This window comes from Marmota flaviventris, chromosome 19 (assembly GCF_047511675.1).
Source record: "Marmota flaviventris isolate mMarFla1 chromosome 19, mMarFla1.hap1, whole genome shotgun sequence".
NCBI lineage: Eukaryota > Metazoa > Chordata > Mammalia > Rodentia > Sciuridae > Marmota > Marmota flaviventris.
Window position 1 is genome coordinate 43375491 of NC_092516.1, and position 22141 is coordinate 43397631.

General features: G+C 51.5%; 2 pseudogenes; one reads left to right on the forward strand and one right to left on the reverse strand.

The window, feature by feature from the left end:
* Nucleotides 1-1500, forward strand: part of LOC139702904 (ubiquitin carboxyl-terminal hydrolase 31-like) — an 82835-nt pseudogene extending 81335 nt beyond the window's left edge.
* Nucleotides 1501-9343: 7843 nt separating this feature from the next.
* On the reverse strand, nt 9344-20311 carry LOC139701377 (protein transport protein Sec61 subunit alpha-like; annotated as a pseudogene).
* Nucleotides 20312-22141: the final 1830 nt, after the last annotated feature.

Below are 22141 nucleotides of genomic sequence, written 5' to 3' on the forward strand. Positions count from 1 at the left end.
AGTACGAGATGCTGTACAGTGTCATTTTAAAGCACTGTATAAAGGAGACATTTGGGCCCTGTCACTTCTTTTGGTACCAGGCATTGAACCCAGGGTCACTTAACAGCTGAGCCCCCTCCCTAGCTGTTTTTCTATTTTATTTAGAGACCGCATCTCACTGAGTTGCTCAGGGCCTTGCTAAGTTGCAGAGGCTGGCCTCCACCTTGCGATCCTCCTGCCTCAGCTTCCTGAGCTGAGATTACAAGTGTGCGCCACTGTGCCTGGGGTCCGGTCACTGTGGATCATGTTTTTTCTCCTCTGAAGGATCATTAATATCTAAGCCCAGATGGAGGGAATCCACATCAGTAAGGAGGCACTCAACCACGTGGGGAAGATCGGCACCAAGACCACTCTGAGGTGAGGCAGTGGCCTCCTGGCCCCAGGTAGAGGCTGACCAGGGCTCAGGCTGTCTCTGGGCTTCCAGGTGTGACAAGTCCCAGGACACAGTGGCTTAGACTGCTGAGCGTCTGAGGTGGCTTGTGAAAGTTCGATTAACGAGAGAGGTCCCCCTTGTCCTGCAGCTGACACTCCCTCTGCAGGAAGTCACTAACTCTGCCACCGTCTTCTAGGACAGGAGATGGACAGAGCCAGAGCCTGGGCTCTGTTGGGGCCTTGCCAGCCTAGCCCCTCCCCTGGCCCCTGGCTCCTGTCCAGATGCACGAGGACAATGGGCTCTCCAGACCAGGAATTGTGTCCCCGACAGTCTGTGAGGCCCTGGGACCCATTTCCTCGTCCCCCATGTGTCCCTGGGGTTCAGATGAGCCTACAGCTGAAGCCGCCTTGGCTGGGTGGTGGCTTCAGTGACTTTTAACCTTTCTGAGCTGGAGACACACGGGGCCTTGATTTTGTTGATTTATTGTGACATGGGGCTGAGAAACAAATCCAGGGCCTTACAAGTGCTAGGCAGGCGCCCTACCACTGAATTCCATCCCCAGCCCTCTTTTGCATTTTATTTAGAGATAAGATCTTGCTGAGTTGCTCAGGACCTCGCTAAGTTGCTGAGGCTGGCCTCCAACTTTCCATCCTCCTGCCTCAGACTCCAGAGCCCTTGAGAAGCCACTGTGCCCGGCTTGAGGAATTTCTAGACTAGGGTGAAGATGTGAGGACCAGAACTTATGTCACACTGGTGGCCTCCATGATGGGGCTGTGACTGTGATGTTCCCAGTCATGGAAGCTCTGTCCTTTGCTGGCTCCACAACAACCAGCCAGAGCCTGGAGGGGGCCCAGCTGGCAGAGTCCTGCCATCCGTGGACCTTGGGGGGACCTCTGGGTCTGGCTGGACTCCTGGCCCAGCTGTCCACTGCAGGTCCCTTGGTGCAGCTGCTGACTCCAGCCAACCTACTGGCCAAGATAATCAGGAAGGACAGCATCGAGCAAGAGCCCGTGGAGGAGACCAGCGAGCTGTTCACGATGCCAAATCCTCGGCCAAGATCCTGGATGACCAGCGGGACAAGTCCATGAAGGGACCCGGGTGGCACTCCATGGAGACTGCGTCCCCACGAAGGCAGCATGCCTGGCCTGGACCGGGCCTCCCCTCTCCCATGAGCTCTGAAGTGTGGTTAGTTCTGTCTGAAGAGATTTTTTGTTTTGTTTTAAATTCTAACTTTTGGGATTGCTTTCGTGGAATCCTCCCTCCCCTGAGGTGTTTTTAAATAAAATCTTAAATGTTATTTGGACGACACCACCACTACCCCTCCCCTCCCTCCTCCCCCTCCACTCCCCCTCCCCCTCCTTCTCCCTCCCTCCCTCCCTCCCTCTCTCTCCCTCTTTAAAACTTTTTTTTGGGGGGCAAGGAATAACTGGGATTAAACCCAAGGATATTTTTATTCAGAGACAGGGTCTCACTGAGTTGCTCAGTACCTTGCTGAGTTGCAGAGGCTCACCTCCAAATTGCGATCCTCCTGCCTCAGCCTCCCAAGCCACTGGGATGACAGGTGTGTGGGACCACACCCAGTTGGCCATATCTTAATTATCTACTATTGTGTGTGTGTATATATATATATATATATATCAACATGGCTCGAGGCCAAAGGTGTGGGTTCTGGGCACTGTCCCCAGGAAGGTTGCCTCTGTGTCCCCCACTGTGCGCTTTTGGGATTTCTCTCAGGTCAGGCCCTGGGACAAGCTCACTTGTCGCAGGGTACAGTGGGGGCCAGGGTGAATCCTGAGCTTCACCTCCACCTCTGCCCACAATCTCCTTGTCCACTCCGTCCCATGTCCCCACACCCTGGCAGCTGAGGTCCTGCCCATGTGGGGGATGCCTCTGTGTGCTCATGCACACTGTACTCGGCCTATTGAGAAGGAACCTTCTGGAATGGCCAGCTGTAGGGGCTGCCCCCTCCCACTCACTCATTGGTTCTCTAACCCTGAGATGGTCAGTGATGGGGATACGCTGATGGGACCAGGAGCTAACAGAAGGCTCTCAATGGCCCAGCTGGACCAGTCTGAGCAACCAGAGAGAGTCATTTTGGGTTGTCACCCAGTGCACAGTGATACGAGTCATGCTGACATCAGAGGAACTTGGTCAACACAGGGGGCTGGGCTAGGCCACCTGCAGGTTCCAAGTCAATGAGGTAAATGTGCAGCCCAGGACACAGAGCCCATGACACTTCCCTCCACCGGTGGACAGAAAAGGAGGGACCATGTGGGTCTGAAGCATCCCCTCAACCCAGCCAGGAGGTGGCTGTCAATGTCAACTGGACACTTCCACAGCAAGCACCTTGGCAGACACAAGGGTACAGTGAACTCCCCACACCCAGGGTCCCGGTCACGCCATGAGCTCAGCTGAGGGACACAATCAGAGCAACCTACCAGTCCTCCCCCAAACTGTTGAGATCACCAAGGACAAGGGCCATTGAAGAAAAGGTCACAGCCTAGAGAAGCCTATAGAGATGGGACAATAAGGCCCCTGGCTGGGATTTTAGGACAGAAAAAGGGGCATCAGGTAAAACGGAAGGCAGTGGGTGCAGGTGGTGACTGGGTGCCCACTACAAAAGATGATGGGTGACACACAGGAATGCACTGCCACTGTCACACTGCTCTGCAAATCTAAAACTGTTCTAAAATTTTAAGTACCCCCCCTTTGTGGCACTGGGCATCGAACCCAGGGCCTCACAAGGTCATCAAAAGTTCCAAGAAGGTGTGTGCAGTGGGGCTGGCCTGTCATCCCAGCAGCTCTGGAGGCTGAGGCAGGAGGATTGCAATTGGAGACCAGCCTCAACAATTTAGCCAGGCCCTAAGCAACTCAGTGAGACCTGTCTCTAAATATAATATAAAATAGGGCTGGGGATAGTGCTCAAGGTTGAGTGACCCTGGGTTCAATCCCTGATACCCCCCCCAAAAGATGGAAGCCGACTGGCCATGAGAGCCCAGAGTGCCCTGGGCTGCACCCCCTCCCTTGGTGTGTGGAACTGGCCTCACTTGAGTCCTGGGTATTTGGAGGTTGCTGCGTGTCTTCAGATCTGACCTCTAAGAACAGGTTTTGCCGAGGCCCCTCCTCTGACCCAGGCCCCAACCTTTCCCAGAAAGAGACCAGAGGCCGCAGTGACAGCAGGCCCCAGCTGTGGGTTGGGACAGAGGTGCCCTCATGACCAGAGGGGTGTGTGGTCTTCTTGTTCCTTCTCCTCAGGGCAGGTTGGGTGGCCTGGATCTCCTCTGACTCCCCGGCCGCCAGGCCTGATGGTCACATTCATCTCCCAGAGGCAGTTTTTCTAAGCGACCCCTCGCCCACCGTGTGTGTGGGGGGAAGTCTCCCTCCATTATGAGCAGGACACAGCCGCAGGAGCGGGAGCAGGGGATTTGTCACATCTTATTGCGCTGACCCGCCACCTAGCGGCCATGACAGCACCTCCATTTTTTGCGCTATTTCAGCTCTAGCCTGAAAAATGGTTGTGATGTTTAGGTGAAGGGGGGGCTGCTCCCCTGAAGTGTTTGAATTGGTCACACCTGGGCCCAGGCTCTGGGGTGCCTCCCAGTGCAGGATTGGGTGGCCCATCAATCCAAGCTTCCTGCCGGCTCCCAGGAGCCCCTGTGGTAGTGAGAACCCAGGACAGGAAGGGCTTTTTTCTTGACACCACGGACTGAACCCAAAGTCCCTTACCCACTGACCCCTGTCTCCAACCCTTTATATATATTTTTTTAGAGCCAGGGTCTCACTGAGTTGCTCAGGACCTCTCTAAGTTGCTGAGGCTGGCCTGCAACTTTCAATCCTTTCCCCTCAACCTCCCAAAATGCTGGGATGACAGGTATTTGCCACCCAGCCGGGCTCCTTTCTGTCGTTGAGCCTCAGTTTCCCTATCTGTAAGATGGACCTCCATCTCCTATCACTGGAGGTGTGTGACCATAACCCATGGACCTGGAAGGTTATGTGTGATCAGCCACTCAAGCAGCCTGGATTGAGAGGAGCCCCCAATCCCGGTCCCTCCAGGAAGAGGACTTGGCAGTCTGTCAACAAGGAGACCCCCCTACCGGTACCACCCTCCCCTCCCAGAAGCTGGGCTTAGAAGAAAGATCTCTATTTCGGGGATAAGAACCCAAGGCCTGCAGAGGGCCTCAGAGCCAAGAGGAGAGGATAGGATCAGGAGAAGTCACCAGCTCCTTCCAGTATCCCCACTGGGAGAAAGACCCTGCCTGCTGCCCCGGGGCTGCTCTGAGGGGAGGGAGCAGTGACCTCCCTCGGTCCCAGGCCTCGGGGAAGCAGAGCCAGGATGGAGGGCATTGGCCACCCCTCTCCCCGCTCACCCATCGGTCAGCATCGTGCCTTGTCCCCTCCCAGGGCAATTCACCAAACTGCCACCTCCCACTTGGAGGACAGCCGGGACAGCCAGGTGCAGGGGGCCTCTGTCACCCTCATCTCGCGGTAGGCGGTGATCAATAGGCGGGGCGATAAGATGAGCTAATGGACGCCCAAAGATTGTCCGCTCTGTCACCTGCATTCACCGTCACCATCATGCCGCCTGCTTGCAGGTCTGTGCTGTCAGCCTCATGTGATTAATGGGGACACCAGCGGCCTTGGGGAGGGATGTCGCTGGATTCCGTGCGGAACACAGGGGATGCAGGGCGGATTTGGGCCTGGGGAAGCGCAGGGGGACCCCTAGGGCTCAGCTCCCGCGTCAGGCTCACCCAAGGACCAGAGGGACTTCAGCAAGGGTAAGGGCGGGAGCACAATGACAACCAGGCAGGCTTCGTGACCCCACCCCTGCCTGCAACAGACTCAGCCTCTAAGGCCACCATCATTGTCCCTTGCGGACCCCTTTCAGACTGTCCCAGTCATTGGAGAACACCAGGTCCTAGACGGGCGCCTGTCATCACAGGCTGGAGGCTGTGGCTGGAGGACGGCAAATTTGAGGCCAGCCTCGGAACTTAGCAAACCCTGTCTTAAAAGTCCAAAAGGGCTGGGACGTGGAGCAGTGGCCAGCGCCCCTGGGTTCAGTTCGGTCCCAACCACAGGGGCGAATCCCACACCCACGGCACCCGCACTTGACAGACTAGGGGCAGCTCTGGCCACTGGCGTGCACTCTTCACCTTAAGAGGGAACTTGTCGCACTCAGGACGCCGTGGCAGTGGCAACAAGCTGCCAGGGTCCCCGGACTCCCGCATATCCCACCCGACTCTGACGCATTCCTCCAGGCGACCGGGTAATCCCTGAGGTGACCTGTCCCCTGGGCGGCGTCCCTGCAAACCAGCGGCTTGAGCCTTTGAGCCTGAGACCCATCATAAGGCGTTCCCTGTCATCCCATCAACCTCTGCGCTGTCCATGCCACTTCCAGTGTCCTGCATTTTGGAACTGCACATGCAATTCCTTGGTCCCCGAAGACTTCAGGATACATGCTGTCACCCAGTGTTCAGCACTTTCTTTTTAATTTGTAGGGACTGGAGATTTAGCCAGGGGTGGTCGATCACAGAGCCACATCCCAGCCCTATTTTTTGAGACAGGGTTTTGCTAAGTTGCTGAAGCTGGCCTTGAACTTGCAATCCTCCTTCCTCAGCTTCCCAAGTTACTGGGATTAAAGGTGTGCACCACGGGGCTGGGGTTATGAAGGCTCTTGACCAAGTCCTTGTAGGCACGATTCTTTTCAGAGTTGAGCAGAGAGGGCATGTGTCAGGGTTTTTAGCCCCCCGTTTTCTGCTGACCTGCGGGAGAAATGGGGAAAACATGCCCTGACTAGGACAAGCCAAGAGAGGCAAAGGTCGACTGGCTGCCCACACCCAGCCCTCCCTCACTGGAGGACAACCAGATTTGCCAGGGGACCAGTCAAAGCAGGATCTCGTTTACTGAGGAAGTACACACAGCTAATATACTGCACAGGAGCCAATCAGGATAAAGGTCACAGGGGTGGAGTGAGTTCACATGTCCACCCATCCCATGGTCTGTAAGAGAAGGCAGGATCTGTCCATGAGGGTGAAAGAGTCCTGGACCTTCCTGGAGGTGGTCTGTTTTTCCGTCACTACCCACAGCACTGCCTCCTGGCTGATCGCCAGGCGCCATCCCAGCCACATGTGCGGCCCCAAGATGGGAAGCGGGCAGCAAGTCATGCCCTACAGGCATGCACCTGTTCTGGCCTCATGGAAACTGCTAGACCTTTCCTGATTCTGGTCTATTTGCTTCTCATCCAGGCTTTAATGCTTCCAGAAAAGACAGATGGGTGATGTGGCCCCAGAAGTTTTGGGGCAAGGAGTGAGGTGGGTGCTGGCATAGTTAGGGCACCCCTGGGAGCCTCCAAGGAGACACATTGGTGGGTGTGGTGGGTGCTGAAGCTTGGGCCGGTGTTTGATGTCCCTTGGACGACAGCCCTTGGATGGTGCTACATGCTCAGGCACCGGCCCTCATCAGGAAGCTGTGCAGTTCACGTGGCCACCCACCTGGAAGCTGAAACTGGAGGCTCATGGGTACTATGCTTGTGAGGACCAGGCCAGGCAAGAGTGCAGGTGGGGGTCAGTGGTGGAGGGAGTCGTGGGAAAGAAACCCAGGAGTTAAGAGCCAGGGGTGGCAGCTGACGCCACCAGGACCCCTCATTTCTGACCTCTAGCAGGTCCCTGCAGGCAGGGGCCTGGGGTAGGCAGAGCCTGGAGCTTGGCCTCCCAGCTGCCTCCTGGCCTTCTACTTCCCTGGGCCTTACTTTTTTCACCTGTAATATGGCGACCAGCTGCTTCCTCCGGGGCTCCATGGTTGAGCAGGGATCACATGGAGGAAGTGGTGAGCAGAGTCTGCCCCAGGGGGGAAGAGCCACCTGGCCACTGAAGTCAGCGGCAGACACTAGGGGTGTTTGAAGGTGGGGCCTGAGCCCCAGTCCACTCCCCCCACCCCCCCACACAGGTTACCTGACAATGGGTTCCAACTGCTCTGCTGTGAGGCATATTTTCAGTGGCCCCAGGCACAGCCCCAAGTCCCCAGGGCAGAGAGAAAAGGCCAAGCGCTTCCCAAGGCAGGAGGTTCCTGACTTGGGGTTTTGGTTTTCCCTGTATCATGGACTGAACCCCAGGGCTGCTGGACCACGGAGGCCCACCCCGGCCCTTTTTATATTTAGACACAGGGTCTCGTGAGTTGCTGAGGGCCTCACTAAATTGTTGAGGCTGGCCTCCAACTCATGATCCTCCTGCCTCAGCCTCTCGAGTCATTGGGATGCAGGCGTGTGCACAAGGGGAAGCTCCCAGCAGGAGGAAGGCCAGGCTGCAGGCCAGTGCATCTCTGGGGATGAGCCTGAGCAGAAATGACACCGTGAACCAGCAGTTTGTAAAAATTTGCCTTTATTTATCATTTATCCATTGTATCTCAGTTATGCCATTTTGGTGTCCACAGTGACAGTCCCCTGGAAGCTGGGTCAGCCCCTGCCCAACAACCTATTGTGATCACTGCCCACGGACTGGAAGCCCAGGCCATGTGGGGATAGCAGAATGGCAAGCTCCTCTGAAGTCTGATGCTCTCCAGGCACAGCCTGGAGCCAGGGACTGGGCCTACCTGCCAGAGGCCATGGAGTCCCTAGCAGTGGCCTGGGAGTCCCTGCTCTCTAACAGGAGCAGGAGAGGTATGGCGGAGGCCCCCTTGGGTTGGGAGGTAGCTGGTGTTGGTGTTGCCCTGCTGGGGACTGGGTCTAGACAAGGCCACATGGGAGAAGGTTGCTGGGCCCTGGGCTGGGCCGAGGCCCCTCTGGTTCTTGTCCCAGGTCTCTGGGGACAGTATGCCATCTCTACTGAGCCATGAGAGTGCCCATGGAGAATTGGGGCACCCTCCCAAGGGAGACAGCAGCTGAGTCTGAGAGGGGCTGCTGAGAATTCCAGAAAGGTCCCCAGCTTCATGTTCTACATCACCTGTCACCATAGACATCGTTGTCTTTCTGTCTTAGACACCAGAGCATCTTCCCAGAGACCCGAGCTCCTGACCCTGAGCTCAGGCCCTGAGCCTGAACCTCCCCTCCCAGCCTCTTTATGTGGTGAAGGTTGAATGTGGTGGTGGCCGAAAGAGCTGGTGGCATCTTGCTGTCCCCTTACTTGCATTTGGTCCCTAAGTGCAGTCAGAACATTCTAGAAACACAGGGAGAGACAGAATATGTCCCTTCCTAGGGGCGCTGGGGCAGCTGCACAGTGAGGACAAACCACGGCTGGAGTCTGGACAAATGGACGTGGCAGGGTGGTCCCCTGAGGGCACCGAGCTCAGCCAGGCGAGGGTGGAGATGGCAACCCCAGGCCTCCCCCGGACAAGGACAAAGCTGCCTGGCCATAAGGTGGCCATGAGGCGGCAGGGATGGCAGTCCTGTCTCTGCCCCAACATGAGGCCCATCTGGACACTTGGTGGGAGATCAACTGCCCACAGTTGGGCAGGGAGCTGTGTCATCCGGAGCCCAGAGGACCCAATGTCCCCCACGGAAACAGTCTTCACCCAGATAGTGCCACCGCTGGTGATGATGGGGACAAGCTGGTGACGCTGTCCATGTCCCCAGAGGAGGTGCGACCACCCTAAGGCCACACATAGAGATTTTGTGCTTCCAAGCAGAGTCAAAAAGCCACCTTTGTGGGGACCAGAGATGCCACGGTGGCTGCACACATCACTGAAGGTGGGAGGGGAGGCCAAAACCAAAGTCAGACAGAAAATGGGGACAGCACTCCCCGTCCCTGTCACGGCTGCAGCTGCCAAAGCCAGAAGGAGGAGAGAAGCCCCGCCGAGGGTGGCCGCCCCACGGTGCAGAGGAGGGGCAGATGTCAGCCAGATGACGATGTCCCCATGTGCTGCAGCACCGCTGCCCCCGGCCACCACTACCTTCCGAGGCACTGCCGAGCCTCCTCCCTGGTCCTTGGGTAGGCGTGGCTCTCAGAAAAGCAGGGTGCCCATACTGCCCACCTCGCTCGGCTCCTTGATGAAGATCTCAAAGGACTGGGAGATGTTGGTTACCACCAACAGGATCCCCGTCCCCAAGGAGATGGTGCCCAGGAAGGCAGCCATGACCGAAAGGCCCCAAGGCACAGTCTCCCAGAGGCCGCCACCATGGGGATGTATCTGGGGTAGGGCAGGCGGTCAGCCCTGGGCCACCACAGAGCCCCCAAACTGGCCATCAGTCTTGCCCATGACTGAGACCAGAACCTCAGGAGGCCCCACCACCTCCCTGAAGCATCATCTGCTAACAACCCTGTGTGCCCCACTAATGCTATGGGACCTAGTCCCTGCTAGGGGACTGCTACTAGTCCAAACTGAAAGGCTGCCAGATGCAGTGGTCCACACCTGTCACCCCAGTAACTTGGGAGGCTGAGGCAGGAGGATCACAAGTTGGAGGCTAGCCTCAGCTACTATCCAAGGACCTAAGCAGCTCAGTGAGACCCTGTCTCTAAATAAATTTTTTTTAAAAAAGGGCTGGGGACATGGCTTAGGGGCCAAGTAACCCTGGGTTTGGTCCTCAGTAAGGGGGTTGAGGGACTCGGACATGACTCTTGAAATGGCCACTGTCCCTACTAAGGACTCGAAAGCAACCTAGAATTTGCAACTGTGGCTTTTTCTGTCATTGCTTCTTTCAGGAAAGGTCACCAAGTGAGAGCCCACAGGACAACCTGGGCTGTCACCTGACTTTGTAGACACAGCCCTTCTCACTGTGGCTGCTGCCAAGTGGCACAGGAAGAGCTAAGAAAATGGCAGAGGGAACCAGGGAGGCTGGGGGCAGCCCTCAATCCAGGACGAGGTGAAGCTGCAGCGGGCGCTCCTCCTGCCCTGGGCACCTGCACCCTGGGGCCTCTCCCACCCTCCCTTCTCTCCACCCCAAGGTGACGGCCACACAGGTCACCTGGCTGTGGCTCAGCTGGTCTCTGGATTCCTCTCTGCTGTGGTCTTGTCTGGTGGAACTGACCTTCCCGCTTCAAACAGCACTTCAAACTCTGACGCTCTGCTAGCCTCTAAGCCACATCAACCATCTGTCTTTTTTCGGTCATGGGGATTAAACCCAGGGGTGCTCCACCCCTGAGCCCCATCCCCAGCCCTTTTTTTGTCTTTTATTTAGAGACAGGGTCTCATTGAGTTGCTTAGGGCCTCACCAATTTGCTGATGTTGGCCTCCACCTTGCCATCCTCCTGCCTTGGCCTTCAGGTGTATCCCACAGAGCCCGGTGCTTCAGCTCAGGTCCATCTGGAGACCCACTCTGTGCTCAGAGCCTGGGCACCTGCTCCTGGATGCCTAGGGCAGCATCCCACCAGCATGAGCAGAGGTGAGGGTCCCCTGCTGCCGGAACCACCTCTACAGAGCCCCATGCTGAGTCACCAGGCTGCATGCTCCTGGCTCCCTGCTGAGGGCGCCAGGCATCTTATTGCATGTCCCCAGCATCCAGCACTTAGCAGGTTCATAAATATCCAATGACACAGGGACCTTGCCTACCCTGTGATCCGAGAATAAGACCCATGGACACTGGAGACCCCAAGGCCCACCAGTGCTCGAGGCCTGGGTGCTGCACATGCCGACTGGGGCTGGGTACTACACTCACCGGTTGAGCTCATGCACCAGGATGTCTCCCGGTGGCCCCGCATCACCCTATGCTGTTCCTTCAGCTGCTTGGACACATGCATGATGCCCAGAGCAGAGGATGTGCTCATAGATGTGTTTGGAGGGAAAGATCTCGAGCTGCTGGACACTGAAAGGGCTCTTTCTGCAGCTCTACATCTTTACATGGACTTTAAAAATGCCCTAAGTGCTGGGGGTGCACCCCTGTCATTCCAGCAGCTTGGGAGTCTGAGGCAGGAGGATTGCAAGTTGGAGGCCAGCCTCAGCCACTTAACAAGGCCCTGAGCAGCTCAGCGAGACACTGTCTCCATATGAAATTTAGCAAGTGCTGGGAGGTGGCTCAAGTGTTAAGTGTCCCTGGACCAACAAGGTGTCATAAGGAGAAGACCAGACAAGATGTGGTTTTCCACTCTGGCTTCAGGTTCTCAGACCTGCTACTGATGGCTGAGCTTTGTCCATCTGTCCTTAATGCTCTGAACTGTCTAACCAAGGTGGGTGGCCCATCTGCATGTCACAAACCACCACTGTGACAAAGCAACAAGCCAAGTGACACTTTAAGAACCTCCGTTTATACTTATGTCATTGGCAGAGGAGCCCGAGACCTCAACCCAGGTCTCAGAAAACAAGGCACAGGAGCCCAGCATGAACATGAGGTACACTACCACATGGACAGGGTCCTCCAACATGGAGCCAAAGGACTCCAGTGGAGACAGGTAGTAACACAGACTACCAACTGGGTAGGCACAGGCAGGGCCTCCAGAAGATGTGTCCTGGGAAGAAGGAACAGAAGGTCTGGGATGCTGAGTCTACTGAACCTGAGCTTCGAGATGAACCCAGAGCAGACCAAAACTGTGATTGCAGCCAGGCACAGTGACACACACCTATCACCCCAAGCTCAGGAGGCTGAGGCAGGACGATGGCAAGTTGGAGGCCAGCCTCGGTCTCTTAGAAAGGCCCTAAGCAGCTCAGTGAGACCCTGGCTCTAAATGGGGGTCGAACAGGGCTCAGGGGTCAAGTTCCCCTGGGTTCAGTCCCTGTTACAAAAAATGTCCTGCACAGAATTTGGGAAAGGACACAGGGGAGGAGATCTGTGCATGAGACATTTGGTCAGGAGCAAGACGCACAAATGCTGAGCAGCACCACCCACTCTGTGGCCAGGAGAGGCTCCCCAGGAACATTTGACTGACACACCAGGTGCCCAACAGGCTGACAAGCAGGTGCCCACTGAAGTGGCCTGACAGCATCTGGGAGATGATGTAGAGGTGGGGACCAGGACGGACTGCAGCACCATCAGGACGTTGAAGATGAAGAAGAGCTCAATTGGGTAGGTGTGGTACTGGCCCTGGTAGTGCACAGTCTTGATGGGCAGGTCAACCCGGAAGCCCTGAGGACAAAGGCCAGAGGCACGAAAGGTGGCACCAGCTCTGGGGACCCGACTTCTGACAGTGCTGGAGAGCACCTGCCCCTTCCCTCACTCCCACTGTGCTTGGGGCACACACAGAAAAAAACGCAGAAAAACTGGCTTCAAATGTACTAAAGTCCACTTTATGGCCATTTGTATCTAAACGGGAAAAAAAAAAAAAAAGAAAAAGAAATTATAATGAAGCCAGAGACAGTGGCACAGGCCTGTCATCACCAGCAGCTCTGGAGGCTGAGGCAGGAGGACTGCAAATTTTGGAGGCCAGCCTCAGCAACTTAGTGAGACTATGTCTCTAAATAAAATATAAAAAGAGCTGGGGATGGGGCTCAGGGGTTAAGTGCCCATGGGTTCCATCCCTGGTACCAAAAAATAAAGAAAAAGAAATGCAGACTTCCTGTGCTCACGCTGGACTCACTTGGAAATGGATGACCACAGCAAGGCAAAGATGGAGGCAATGAGGTTCATGAGGTCGGGGAGATTCTGGCAGGAGAAAGCCTCTCTAAGGGCTCAGTCTTTGTCTGTGTGTGTGGCCCAGAGATGGAACAGTGCAACGATGGCACCCTCCAATTCCATGCCTGTTGGCAGAGGAGGACACAAATGTGAAGGGAAGGACAAGGGGCTGGACTCTGCTGGGTCTTAGGCCTCCTCCTGGCCAAAGCAGAGGCAGGAGAACAAAATCAGCCAGGAGACTCAGCCAGGAGACTCACGGCACCCACAGTCACGGGGTCACGGTCTGGATTTTTTTGGCACCAGGGATGGAACCCAGGGGCCCTAGGCCACTGAACCACACCCCCAGCCTATTTGTATTTCATTCACAGACAGCATCTTGCTGAGTTGCTGAAGCCTTGCTGTAGCTAAGGCTGGCCTCCAAGTTGAGATGCTCCTGCCTCAGCCTTAGCAACAGGCAGAAAGGTGCCTGGCCTGAGGAATAGGCAACACACTGACCAGGAACACTGAAGCACAGGGCGCCAAGTTCTGAGCACTTCAGAAATGGCATGAGACTGACTTTAGGACAAAAGCACAGTGGGAAACACTGTCACCATGGCCCCTGCTGACAGGTTGGTGCTTCCCTAGACATGGCTTTCGTGGGCAGAGTGGCTAATGGCTGGGGACTCAGATGTCCCAGTCTCTCCCTGGGACAGCATTTTCCTGTCACCCCAGAGTTGGGACAGCAGGACTTGCATCACCTTCTGGACGGCCACTCAGATGGGCCATCTGTCCTGTAGACCACATGGACGGGATGTCTGTGACAGAAATGCTGTCCTAGCTTTCCCTGGCCCCCTGGCATCCCTGTGGTGGTCTTCTGACAGCCGCTCTCCCTGCTGCCTCGCTGTGTGGGACAATAGCTTATGTCTCTGTGGTCAAAAATCTGGAGACATGAAAGCTTGAGCATTTTGTAAAGGAGAAAGTTCAGCAATCCCAGGGACTTGTTCTGGTTTCTCTTGCCACCAGTGACCTCTCAGAACTCTCCTCGCTTGCTCCACTGAGCCATGCACCGACCCTCAACACACAAGCTCATCTCTGCCCCAGGGCCTTTGCACCTGCCAGGTTCTCTAGATGGACCCGTAAGACTCTTCCCCAGTCGCCCCATCTTCCTTCTCTTCTCTACTCTGACCCGGGACCCTGGGATGACACTGACGCTCACACATCTTATGTTATATCCCTTTGTATTCTTAGCACCCACAGAAGAGCCTGGTGCTTTACAGCACCTGCCTGACAAGTGTCTGGAATGAAAGGTGGGTGACAGCAGTGGGAGGGTGAGGGCCTTACGAGCATTCTGAATGTTTAATGTGGTCATTTCTTGCAAATCACTACCCCCTTGTCTCTGGGAACTGGGTTGTTTCATGCGCTAGTGTCACCCGGGGGGCGAAAGCCATGTGATGTCTCCACCTCCCTCCAAGCCTGGACTGTCCCCCACCTCAGAGAAGAATGACCAACTGCACTCTCCACCCTAGGGGCCCTTCCACACCCCACTTTCCAGGTTGCAAGCTGAGCCGTGGTGGCACTCCTGGTAACAGGAGACCCTTCCAGCTGCAAGCTACCTGTGCCTGTTCCACCCTCTTCTTGCCCATCCTGGTGGTGTCCCTGTGGCTCCACCATTTTGGCTTCTTACAGCACCACTCAAAGCCCCCCCAGGTAGACCCTCTGCCCCAGCCAGGTTCCGGAGGTTTCCAAGGGCAGCCACCTCCATGTCTTGGTTGTCTGTTGCCTTCATCTCTCACTAAGTCCTAAGGCCCTCACTCTGATGTCACACTGGCTGGCTCAGGCTGGATGGCTGTGCCACCATTTTCTCAGCTTGTCTCCCAGGGACAGCAAATCATTCCTTCAAAAACTGTCCCCTCACTCACCATCCTGCTCCAGAGCAAAGTGATCCTCTGGCTGGCTGCCACAGCCCAAGCCTTCACTGACTGGTCCCCTGTGGCCACCACTGCTCCCACTCTTTTTGAAGGCAGCCCTCCCAAAAGCCAGGAGGTCTTGGCAGACTCCCTAACTCCTACCCAGATTTCACAACCACATCCACAGCTGGGGTCCAGCTGCTTTGCACCCCCAGATCCTCAATTCACCTTAGATTTTCTGAAATTCTAGGAAGAGTCTGGTGTCACCTTTGCCTACTCTTCTGTAAGTGTTCCCGACCCTCCTACCTGAGGTCCAGTCTTTCCCATGGGATCTCTCAGGCACCCAGCAGGGACTCATCTTCAGTTTCCTCAATTTGATGACATGGCACTGGAGGCCAAGAACCAACTCCACAGTCAATTCCAAGAAAACACGAAAATGCACACAAATATTTTCCATGAGAGACTTCCCAGCAAAAAACCGATTCAGGGATCAGAGGCCAAAAGAAAAAGAAAAGAAAAAAAGTCAATTTCCCTCTCCTAAGAAGTCTCACATGTTTTTCAATTTTTATTTTATTAAGATTTGTAAGCCAGGTGTCATGGTGCCTGCCTGTAATTCCAGTGGCTCTGAAGGCTAAGGCAGGAGGATTGCAAATTGGAGGCTAACCTCAGCCAAATTGGGGCTCTAAGCAACTCAGTGAGACCCTGTCTCTGAGTAAAATGCAAAAGAGGGTTGGGGACGGGGCTCAGGGGTTAACTGTCCCTGAGTTCAATCCCCAGTGCCTTCCTCCCCAAATTGGCAATACTGCAGGTTGAACCCAGCAACAGTCATTCTACCCATAACTGTTTTGAGACAGGGTCTCACTTATTTGTCAAGGCTGTCCTTGAACTTGTAATCATCGAAATAACTGCTCCTTGGTGTAGAAATGTCATTTTTAGAATCTTATTCGCTAAGAACAACTGCTAAAATATGTGCAGATGATTGCCCAAGGATATTCACTTCGATGCTAACTGTGACTGAGAAAGGACTGAAATGTCCACCAGAAGACAATTGGCTAAAATCAACACTTCTTTATCCTTGCAGTGCAGGTTCCTGCTAAGAAATTTGAGGCAGAATTACTCTGTGGCATGTTAACTGTCCTTGAAATATTCTTATAAGACATGAAAGTTTAGATATCATTTTGATTGTAAGTGTTGTTGTTATTGTTGTTGTTATTGTTGTTGTTGTTATTATTATTATTATTATTATTATTATTATTATTATTATTATTATTATTTGGTACTAGGGATTTACCTCAGGATCACTTAACCTCTGAGCCGTGTCCCCAGCCCTTTTTCTATTTTATTTAGAGACAGGGTCTCACTGAGTTGCTTAGGGCCTCACTAAGTTGCTGAGGCTGGCCTCCAATTTGTGATCCTCCTGCCTCTGCCTCCTGAGCTGCTGGGATGACAGGCTTGAGCCTCTGCACTCAGCTATAATTTTAAACATTTGCACACTGAAAATTCAGAAGAAATGATTATGAAACAGTCATTTTTCCACAGGAGAATACACTGCATACATGAAAACTTCCTGCAGAGGTACCCAAAGGGAGGCAGGCCCTTACCTTGGTCGGTTTTGATGGTGGTGGGATTGAAGGCCTTCCCCAGGATGGTTTCACAGATGTTGTTTGAGGTGGAGAGGGAAAAGCCAGAGCCCAGGCCGTGCCCTTTATAATGAAGCTCATCCAAAAGGAGGACGATCAAGTCCACCACAAAAAAAAACTGCAGAATTAAAATAAATTAATTAATAAAATTGGACTCTGCGTTACTGGCCCCAGCGCCCTGGTTCCTTCCATCTTCAATGTCAGGGTTCTCTGCTATGAGGGCCAAATAGGAGACCCTTCTCAATCAGCCTCACGGGAATTCAGAAGCCAAAGCCAGGGTCTTTTGATTCTCTATTATTTATTTAAATCTATTTTTTAGTTGGAGGTGGACACAACATCTTTATTTTATTTTTACGGGGTGCTGAGGATGGAGCCCAAGGCCTTGCATATGCCAGGTGAGCCTCTACCCCTGAGCCCCAGCCCCAATATTTTTTTTTGTTTCTTAATTGTTTTGGGGTTTGCAGGTGGACAGCATGCCTTTATTGATTTCAATATTTCTCTTTGTAGATGGGCGCAATATCTTTATTTGATTGATTTCTTTTTGGGCGGTGATCAGCCTCCAACCCGGGGCCTTACCCTGCTCAGGCCAGTGTTTAGCCTTGAGCCCAGCCCTGATCCTGGCCTGGCCCCAGCTCTGGCTGAGTACTGCTGAGGAGGAAGAGGGACAACAGGGTCACTCAGGAAGCGGGGCGAGAGTGGGGGTTCACCTGAGTGGTGATCAGAAGGCAGATCCCAGAACCCATCTTTGAGGGGTCCCTGTCCATGCCTGTCATCACATCCATAATGGACTGGCCGATGGTGACAATCATGCCAAACACTAGGGTCCTAAGAAAATCTTGAGCAGAGTGTGGCAGGAACACAGATGACAAATACTGACACTGCCCACGGGAACCTTGGTGAGAAGTGTCCAACTGTCACACGTCAAAGCGCATGAGAACTCAGAGGCTTTCTAGTGAAAGCACCTTTCATCTTTTTTGTGGCTTTAGGGATTGAACCTAGGGCCTTTCGGACGGTAGGCAAGTGCTTTACTAAACCTCAGACCAGTCATCCTAAATTCTTTTTTTAAAAAAATTATCTTGAATTCTTAATATGGAAAAACATTTTTAAAAAATTGTCAAGGGTAAGGAGAAAACTTCTGGGGCTGTAGCTCAGTGGCAGAGGCACTGAATTCCATTTTCAGGTCTGCAAAAAAAAAAATAAAAAATAAAAACAAAGAGAGAAAGAGAAAAAAACACCCAATTTGGGCTTTAGAAAAATAATGCAAATTTTTTGTTTGTTTGTTTTTATTTTGGTACTGGGGATTGTACTCAGGGGCACTCAACCACAGAACCTCATCCCCAGCCCTATTTTGGTTTTATTTAGAGACAGAGTCTCACCGAGCTGCTTAGGGCCTCGCTGTTGCTGAGGCTGGCTTTGACTCACAATCCTCCAGGATCAGCCTCCCGAACTGCTGGAATTAGAGGCGCGCACCACTGCACTAAGCCAAGTATATTTTAAAATGTCAAAAATAAAAATTAAAAAAAGAAAACCACTTATTAGTGTTTTAGAAGGATAATGCATTAATTTAAGGCATTGAATAATAAATGCATTACTTAATATTTAATAATGCATTACTTAATTCATTAATGATTAATGCATTAATACATAAATATATTCTACAAACTTGATTTGTGTCTTAAACTCACAATTTAAGTTAGATGGATTTCTCACTGAATTATTTAACCTACTAACTTAAGATCTCTAAGGCATGCTGTATGGAAGATGGCAGAGTAGAAAATTGTAAATATTGTTTTCTAAATAGCACATTCCAGTTACCAGAGGCTAGGCTTGGCTGACTCTGAGGCTGGTCCCCATTATTGGGGCTGCCTATCATTTGATACAGCCAATACTCTTAACCTAGCTTAACAGCATGTAGAAACTGAGACTCCAGAACTATTATCTAAATTTCTTCCACATCAAAAAAACTAATCAACAGCAGAGCTGGACTGAGAGGATCACCTTTTTGCTCATTAAATCCTTTTAAATACAGAAGAAAAATAGCACTTGCTAAATAACTACCATGTGTTAGGCACTGTGAGAGTGATTATTTAATTTAATCCTTTTTTTTTTGATACTGAGGACTGAGCAGACGTGCTTCACCCCTGAGTCTCATCCCCAGCCATTTTTTATTTTATTTAGAAACAGGGTCTCATTGAGTTGCTTAGGGCCTCACTAAGTTGCTGAGGTTGGCCTCCAAATAGTGATCCTTCTGCCTCAGCCTCCAAAGCTGCTGTAATTAGAGGCATACTCCACAGCATCTGGCTTTGATTGAATTCTTATGACAGCTCTGAAGTAGATGTCACCTCCTTTGTGAGGTACGGAAATTATGGCTGGTGAAGGGGTGACCTCCATGCACTGATCCTTCAAGTGCATCCTCTGGGGCATTCCTGCCCTCCCCTGCCCTGCCTGGCCTTCCCCCATACCCAGCACCTCCCAGAAGTGCTCTCTCACTAACAGGCCATGGAGCACCTACAGGGTCGGCAGGCAAAGCACACAGGCCAAACTGGGCTGTTTTAATGCCCCCAATTTTAGAGCCAATTCAAATTCTCAACTAGACACCAGAAATGTACCCATGATCTTTCTTAAACTTCTGGGCTCCCATTGAAGAGGGCTTGGTCTTTTGGGGTGTCACCCACTTCAATCATCTTGGTGCAAGCCAAGAGTGCATGATGAGGCCCAAGGTGACCATTGCAGAGATACCCAGCTCCATGAGTGTGCCTAAGGAAATGGGCAGCCACAAAGCCCCTGTGAGCTCAAGAAAGCAAGACATTATTTAATAAAATGAACCTACAGAATTGAATGTGACCCCTTCTCCACATTGGATGGGCTTCAGGTTGCTGGCAGCAATTATAGCATAACCCCCCAAAACCAAAGATAAGAACACAACTGAGTCCCTCTGTCGAGCCCACCAGACCCCATGTCATTCTGTTTGGAAAGTCACATACCCCTCAAGAGCCTGCTGCATTCCCACCCCCATGGACAGATCTATTCTGGCTGGACAGAGGACAGAGAGGCCTGTCCTTCATCAGTTCATAAAACTGGAGAACATTCCAATCATTTTCTGAGTCTGCAGATGGGGCTGGCACATTTGGATCTAGTTGGGAATCAACCTTCCCTTTCCATCATGTTCAGATGAGCTGATTCTTAGTGATTCTTTGGAACCCCATTTTTAAACCGTGTCCATCAAATGCACCATCAACATACACAAGAAAATCGTTTCTAGACCCACAGGTGACTGGTTAGATTCGACCCTCCACTGTCACTCGTGGTTTTGATCCATATATTTCACCTGTAGATAAGAAAAAGATGCAGCTGAGAAACCAATAGAGAGTTCTAGAGAGTGTTCTATGTGGACTCACCATCTCATTTTAGGGATTTCAAACACTCTAGTTTTTTTAAGTTTTCAGAAATTCTCAAGCAGAGACTTATCTTGCTCTTCCAGGTTTTGTATTGCATTCAAACCCAATTCTAAAGAAGATGGGGTTGCCCAGGCTGAATGCACCGTTGATCAGGCTATTTGACGTGGCACATGCAGACTTTCCAGGACACAGAGCTGCCCATTCTCTGAGCTCCACAGAAAGGCTGTAATTCAACTAAATGGTGCTGGTCCAGCAGAGAAGAGGCAGAGTGAGTCCTCCCTCTGTTGGAGGCCAGAATCCCTCACATCCAGTAGAAAGTGTCCACAGAATCTGAGGCCATAATACCAAACAAAGGATCTGTAAACAAGTAGAAACCAAAGGAGTGGCACATGGTTCCCCCCTCTCCCCCTTGCCCCAACAACAGCACAGGAGACCGGATTGACCTGACTGGAGACTAAGAAGATGAAAAGGGGGATGGCTCTCCACAGCACCTTCTCCTTCAACTGGATCTGCAGAAGAGGTAGAATCAGAGGACATGAAGTTTCCCAGTAAGTCATTAAAAATAGAGTCCCAGAGACACTTTCTCTGATCACCAAGAAAGGCCAAGTTGGGCTGGAGACACAGCTCCATGGGGAAGAGCTTGCCGAGCATGCATGATGTTCTGGGTTTAGTCTCCAACAGACAACCTCCCCCCAAAAAGTGAAGAAACCAAACCATGCACCAAGCAGAGTCCTGAAAGGTGAGTCTCATGCTTTCTGTGGACAAAGCCAATGCGAAGATGTCCATAGGTGTCACGTCTGGGAATGCTCATATTATACAGCATCATGATCTTCCCACTGCTTAAGTGAGTTCAATGGCAAAGCTGTACTCTTAACCATTGATATGAACAGTTTAGATCCTCAAGGAGGGGCAAGAGGAAGGCAAATTCAAAGACAGCCTCAGCAAAAGTAAGGCACTGAGCCACTCTATGGGACCCTGTCTCTCAATAAAAAACAAACTAGGTCTGGAGACATCTCTCAGTGAGTGGTTGCTACTGAGTTCAATACTAGGGATAAGTAAGTAAGTAAGTAAGTAAGTAAATAAATAAATAAATAAATAAATAAATAAATTCTTTCTGTTGTTGATATTTTTAAAATAATATTTAATCTTTATTTTATTTACCTCTTCTCTGATGTTTAGTATTTTTTCTTCTACTAGTTTTGGGTCAGGCATGTTCTTGATTTTCTACCTCTTTGAAGTGGAAGTCTTGGTTGTTTTCTTTTTTGATGTAGGTATGTACTGATCTAATCTTCTTAAAATTGCCTCTTCTCTATGCTATATGTTTTTTTTTTTTATTTTGTGTTTCTATCATCATTTTTCTCAAGAATCTTTAAAAATTTCCATTCTATTTATTCATTGACTCCTGGCTATTTGAGAGCTTGTTGTTACATTTGCAGACGTGCAGGATGTTTCTGAAGTTCCGCCTGTTGTAGGTTTCCAGTTTTATTACATTGTGTTCAGAAAAAAAAGTTATTTCAAATGATTTTTAGCTTCTAAAATTTGTTAAGGTTTGTTTTATGACTTAATCTGTTGTCTATTCTGGAGAATGTTGTTGGTACTGTTGTGAAGAATTTGTCTTCTTTTGGTTTTTGTCGGAAAGTTCAGTTAAGCCTATCTGCTCTTCAGTGTACTTTAAATCCTGTGTAAAGAAAGAAGAAGAGACAGAAGCAAGGTGCAGAGGCAGAATGACAGGATGGTAGAAAGTCTCCTTGTCCAAGCTGCCAGCTTTACTTATAGTAGTAGGTTACCTTATGGTACTGGCATCAGTAGTACACTGTTGTTCATTGTGCCATTAGACTACAGATTTAGCAACATTATGCAGCTTCTTAGATAGTTACCTACTAAGGTTGCAATAGGAGACTTGTGTGGCTCTCAAGTAAGTCCATTGTTTAAAGTTACTATTATGTGGACAGCTTCAGGTGCAGCAGAGCTTGGCAAAACAATGTGGTTGTCTAAAAAGAGAGTCCCTCCCCAAAAGCTAAGTGCCTAAGGTTAAGGTTGAGGCTGATAAGATTCTAGCAAAGAGCTTCCTCATGCAAGGCATTGCCACAACAGCTAGGTATTGCACATGTATTAGTTATCTTGCTGGTTTCTGCAAGAAACTGCAGAATATTCCAAACATAGGAAACAGGGTGCCTGTTACCTCCTGGGAGTTTGCTCACCAGAGGAATGCTGTCCTTATATTTCTATGGTCAAAACACTTACAATCTCTTTTTTGATGTTTTTGGATGAAAGATCCATCCATTTTTCAAACTTAGAAGTCCTCTATTAATATACATTGAAGTCTCTCTCTCCAT